Genomic DNA, 5,773 nt, shown 5'->3' with positions numbered 1-5,773 from the left:
ACCTTGAAATGTGTCTCCCTCAATGGTAGAGCGGCGACCTTAAACATGTGTCTCCATCAACGGTCGAGCGGCGACTTTAAACTCTTGTCTCCACCAACGGTCGAGCGACGACCTTAAACACTTGTCTCCATCAATAGTCGAGCGGCGACCTTAAACCTGGGTCTCCATCAACGGTCGAGTGGCGACCTTAAACGCGTGTCTCCATCAACGGTCGAGCGGCGACCTTAAACTTCGGTCTCTATCAATGGTCGACCGGTGACCTTAAATGCGAGTCGTCTGCAACGGTCGAGCGGCAACCTTAAACACTTGTCTCCATCAATGATCGAGCGACGACCTTAAATGCGTGTCTCCATTAACGGTCGAGCGGCGACCTTAAACGCTTATTTCCTTTAACTTGTCGAGCGGCGACCTTAAACGCGTGTCTTCATCAATAGTCGAGCGACGACCTTAAACTCTTGTCTCCACCAACGGTCTAGCGGCGACCTTAAACTCGAGTCATTATCTACGGTCGAGCGGTGACCTTAAACGCGTGTCTCCATCAATGGTCGAGCGACGATCTTAAATTCTAGTCTCCACCAAGGGTCAGGCGGTGACCTTAAACCCTAGTGTTCGTCTAATCTCCCTTAATGGTCGAGCGACGACTTTAAATCCGAGTCCGCAGAAATGGTCGAGCGGCGACCTTAAACCCATGGCTCAATGAGCAGGCAAGCGTCGATGAACAGCCGACCGTAAACCCGGGCTACTTAAGAGCTCGAAATCTTCAAGATATAGTGGTCGTTCGACACTGTTCTTCAAAACGCTTCAAAGGCCGATCGGGAGGAAATCTGCTCAGACAATTGTCCAGTCAATTGGACTTACAGCCTCCTTTAACTACACTTGAGGGGGAGGCTTGTGATGCGGTGATGATGAAGGGTCCCACCCCGCTGTCACGGTGGAGGTCAAAGGAGGTCAAAGTCAAAGCGGTCAACGCGTAGATGGTATCGGTCGGTTGGGCGAAGCATGCCCCGATTGGGGAGAAGGCTTCGATCTGTCGTTGCCTTCGACACGGGGAGCAATCAAACAATCGACGCTCAAGGGAGACAATGTGCAGAGGTCGAGCCAAGCGGTTACCCCGCTTGGCCAGACAGCAGAGTTTGATGTGCAGAGTTCAACTTCGGCCGAGCGGCTACCCCGCTCGGCCTAGCAACAGTCTTCTACTGAGCGGCTAACCCGCTTGGCCTTGCAACGGGCTTCGACAATAACAAAGTGGTCCTTCGGTCGAGCAGACATAGTGAGGTACAGCGAGGTTCTGGTCGACCAGACGGGGTACCAGGGTGGTGGAATTCAAGTTGTGCGGCTAACCCGCTCGGCCTAGCAGTACACTCCTGAGGATATCCAGTGATATCCTTTTGGGAGTTGATGTCGCTGACATCGGGCATGGGCTGCCAAAAGATTGTACGGAGGAAGCTTCTGTTGGTGCGGTTAGCACTAACGATTTAACCCAGGTTTTGATGAATGACAAATCAGGTTAAGTTAGTCTGTTGTTGTCTGACACTTTGATAAAGTGTGCAGGAGAAGTCCAGACAGGTCGACGGGCCGACCAGATGTCTGGCACGAAGTCCAGCTAGGTCGACGGGCTGACCGGATAGCTGGCGAGAAGTCCAAGCGGGTCGACGGGCTGACCGGATAGCTGGCGAGAAGCCCAGGCGGGTCGACGGGCTGACCGGACGCTTGGCAAGAAGTCCAGACGGGTCGACGGGCTGACCGGACGTCTGGCAGGTAAGTGAGGTAAGTCACTGGAGGGGAGTGACTGTGAGGACGCGTTCCCGGGAAGGGAACATTAGGCGTCGATCCGGCTTAGATCCATTTCGGATATCTAAGTCGAGATCGTGACTAGATTCCGGTCTCGGAAAGACAGAATCTAAGTCATACTCTTGTTGTTAATTTTTATTACTTAGCGTATCTATAAAAATGTGCTTACAATCTGTGCTGCAGGGTTTTTATTTGCCTCGGACTAACACTGTTTTGTAGGTAGGAAACAGTGAGGGTCCGGGCTGTTGGTGCAACATCCCTCAGGTCAAGGTTGACCTGGTTGACCAAGCTGAGTCTTGGTTTGAGTTTAGATGTTTGAATATAAGAAATTGATTGAAGAAGAGTCAAGTAGGTCAAGGTTGACTGGATACTTGACTGGGAAGTCCTAACTGGGATGTTAGGTAGAATGGAAGTCCTGGTGAGTGAATCCAGGCAGAAGGAAAGTCCTAGTGAGTGAAGCTAGGCAGATTGAAACCCCTAGTGAGTGCAAGGTGAAAGTCATGGTGAGTGAAGCCAGGTGAAAGCCCTAGTGGGTGAAGCTAGGCAGATGGAAAACCCTAGTGAGTGAAGCTAGGTGAAAGTCCTGGTGAGTGAAGCCAGGCAAGGGAAAATCCAGATGGATCAAGGATGATCGGACATCTGGTGTTGGGAAGTCCAAGTAGGTCAAAGGATTGACTGGATACTTGGCACGGGAGAAATCTGAGATAGGTCAAAGGGATTGACCAGACATCTGATGGAAGTCCAAGTAGGTCAAGGGAGTGACCAGATACTTGGCATGAATAGAAAAGTCCAAGTGGGTCAAAGGGATTGACCAGACACTTGGTGGGAAGTCCTAGCAGGTCAAAGGAGTGACCAGATGCTAGGCATGATGTACCAACAGGTCAAGGTTGACCGGATGTTGGTTTGGTAGGCTTGGGACTTGGTTTTGGGCAAAAAACCAAGTACTGGATCGATCAGTGGATCGATCCAGGCCTTTTCTAGCGAACAGAGAGCCTCTGGATCGATCCGTGGATCGATCCAGATGTCCCAATCGATTGGGACGCTGTTGCTTCGCGCGATAAGTGCTGGATCGATCCGTGGATCGATCCAGGCGTTTTTCTAGAGCACAGAGGCGCTCTGGATCGATCCGTGGATCGATCCAAAGCCTCCCCAATCGATTGGGAATATTTGAATCGATCGGGATCCGACCGTTGGCGTCGATAAAGGCCGCAGGCGCACGATTCCTTCGGCATCTCTTCACCGATTCACTCCAGATCTCTCGCCAACTCCTCCACAACGCTCTCAAAGATCAGATCGCCAGTTCTTGAAGGATCTTGGAAGCTTTCCAAGTCAAGAGGCGGATCAAAGGCAAGAAGAGAAGCTAGGGTTAGGGTTTTCTGTACTCATTGTAAGCTTTGTGCTTGTATTTTATTTCCCTTTCCTTTCTTCTTGTACTGAGAGTCTTGTAGGGCTTCTCCGCCCTTGGTAGTTACCATAAAGGAGAGTTTTATTAGTGGAGGGTGTGTGTGTTGGTGTGGATCCTTGGATTAGTCACCTCTTGTGAGGTGGATACCAAGTAAACCAACCGTGTTAGCGTTGTGTGATTGTTTGTGTATTTTCCGCTGCCATATCTTTGAAGAAACAAGCAACGCCAAGCACGGAGCGAACGCGATGAGCTATTCACCCCCCCCCCTCTAGCTACTTTTGGTCCTAACAAGTGGTATCAGAGCAAGGCCGCTCTTCACCGGAATCATCGCCGGAAGGGTCAAGCATAACAAGAAAAGCTAGAGGGTGAAGAAGTTGGAGCAAATTCTTCAAGTTCAAGACTTTATCAAGCTCAACTTCAAAATGCAATTCCAAGATGGATTTGGATTTGACAGAAGGGTGGCTCCACCATACACTTCCACGAGCTTCGATTCTTGGAAATCAAGAATCGAAAACTTTCTTATGATGGAGATAGAGCAATGGTTTGCTCTAATGGAAGGATTTGAAGCTCCAACAAACTCGAAGGGCAAGCTTCTCAAGAAAAGCAAATGGAGCTCGGAGCAAGTCCAAAGGTGCGATGCAAATGACAAAGTGACCAAGCTTTTGGTCAATTTATTGCCAAGCACCATCCTTTACAAAATTGGAGAATTTGAAGATGCAAAGGAATTATGGAGCAAATTGGCCAAGCTTCATGAAGAGATCCCCTCCACTGTACAAGAGCAAGAAGTATCCAGAAAGGGTGACTCTTTGGAGCAAGACCAAGAGGAGGACTCCGAGGTTGAGAGATGCTCAACCTCCGAAGAAGAGGAAATCCAAGAAGCTTCATCCTCAAGGGAATGCAACGAAGGGAACAAGGAGGGAGCATACTCCTTGTTTCATATTCAAGATGATGAAGCCTTCACCTCTAGGATTGAGGGGGAGCAATCCTTGGTGACGCCGGATCAAGAAGAAGGAGAAGCTTCTACATCCGGGTCAAGAGACAAAGAGGAGGAAGAAGATTCTACCTCCACAAGTCAAGAAAAGTCAAATGGAGGAGAATCAAGGTCCGATCAAGAGGAAGCTTCTACCTCCGGATCCAAAGAAAATGCCACCCCTACAAGCAAAGGTATAAATATTTCAATTAATAATAAAAATCATATTATATGCTTTGAGTGTAGGGAACATGGGCACTACAAGAGCAAGTGCCCTAAATTGGCCAAGAAGAAGGGCCAAGTGGCACAAAAAGGCAAGGTGAAGCCCAAGGAGATCATCCCCAACACAAAGAAGAGCAAGGAGCATATTATATGCTTCTCTTGCAATCAAAAGGGGCATTACCGAAGTCAATGCCCCAAGGGGAAGAAGGTGATCAAGGCTCAAGGAGGCACTAGTCAAGGGGGACCCTCCAAGGTAAAGAAGAAGGTATCTTTTATTGAGCCTACCCCTTTACATTATGGTAAAAAACATGATAGTTCTAGTTTTTATCATTTTAATGCGATTTACCATAAGAATAGGAAGCATGAGGGCTTTAAGAAAAAGCATGTGGCCCTACATGCCAAAACTATCCAACCTAAGGTTAGGAAGGTAGATAGACACTTGGGCGGGAACACTAAGGAAAATAGATACATGCCCAAGATCAAAAAGGCTCATGGACCAAAACCTAAGGATTTAATGATAGAAAATCAAGTCTTGAGGTCAAGACTTGATAAAATGGAGAAGACCCTAAAAAGGATGGAAAATATTCTAAAAGGGCAAAATGAGCAATACCTAGGGCTAGGAGCACAAAGGTCATCAAATGGCCATAGAGGTTTAGGATACAAACCAAAGGCTAAGAAGGATGCTCCCTCTTACCATAGAGTTCCATACAGTTATGGAACAAACCCTAGGTCTAGTGGTCAAGTCAAAAATACTAGGGAGGTCATCCCTAAGAGTGTTTTTGCAATAAAAGTGACTAAGGCTTCTAAGAAGTCTAAGAAAGTCACCAACAAGGTCACAAGGGAGGATATCCCTAGAAATGACCTAGAAAATGTGACCAAGGCTTTTAAGAAGCCCAACAAAGTCACTAGGAAGGTATCTAGGGAAGTAATCCCTAGTGAATACCTAGAGTATCCAAGAAGCACCAATAGGTGTTGGGTTCCTAGGAGCATTTTCTCTACCCCATAGATGGGTTAGAGAGTGTCAACTCCGATTAGAAGGGTAGTTAACCCAACTTTGAGGAAATTGACACTCAAGGAGCATTTTCAAGGTTTTGTTAACCTTTGAAAATGAAATGGAATTATTATTTACTCCTTGAAAGAGTAAAATGTGCCTAATAGTGGAAGAATTGATTTTAATCTTAAATGGCACATATTGGGAAATTCATAAGAACTACCAAGTTGGGATTTTGGTATGTTCTTAGAAAATTTAAGGCAATCCGGGCCTTAATTTAAAAGTTCTACTTTTGTGAAAAATGAAATATGCCAACATTTGAGGATATGCTTAATTTCGACTGGCATAAATTAATCAAGGGAATTAGAAATGCCAATTTAGGCTTTGGCATTTT

Source organism: Zingiber officinale, chromosome 6B (assembly GCF_018446385.1).
Source record: "Zingiber officinale cultivar Zhangliang chromosome 6B, Zo_v1.1, whole genome shotgun sequence".
NCBI classification, from domain to species: domain Eukaryota; kingdom Viridiplantae; phylum Streptophyta; class Magnoliopsida; order Zingiberales; family Zingiberaceae; genus Zingiber; species Zingiber officinale.
The sequence above is the reverse complement of the archived record's forward strand: the minus strand, read 5'-3'. Positions refer to the sequence as shown.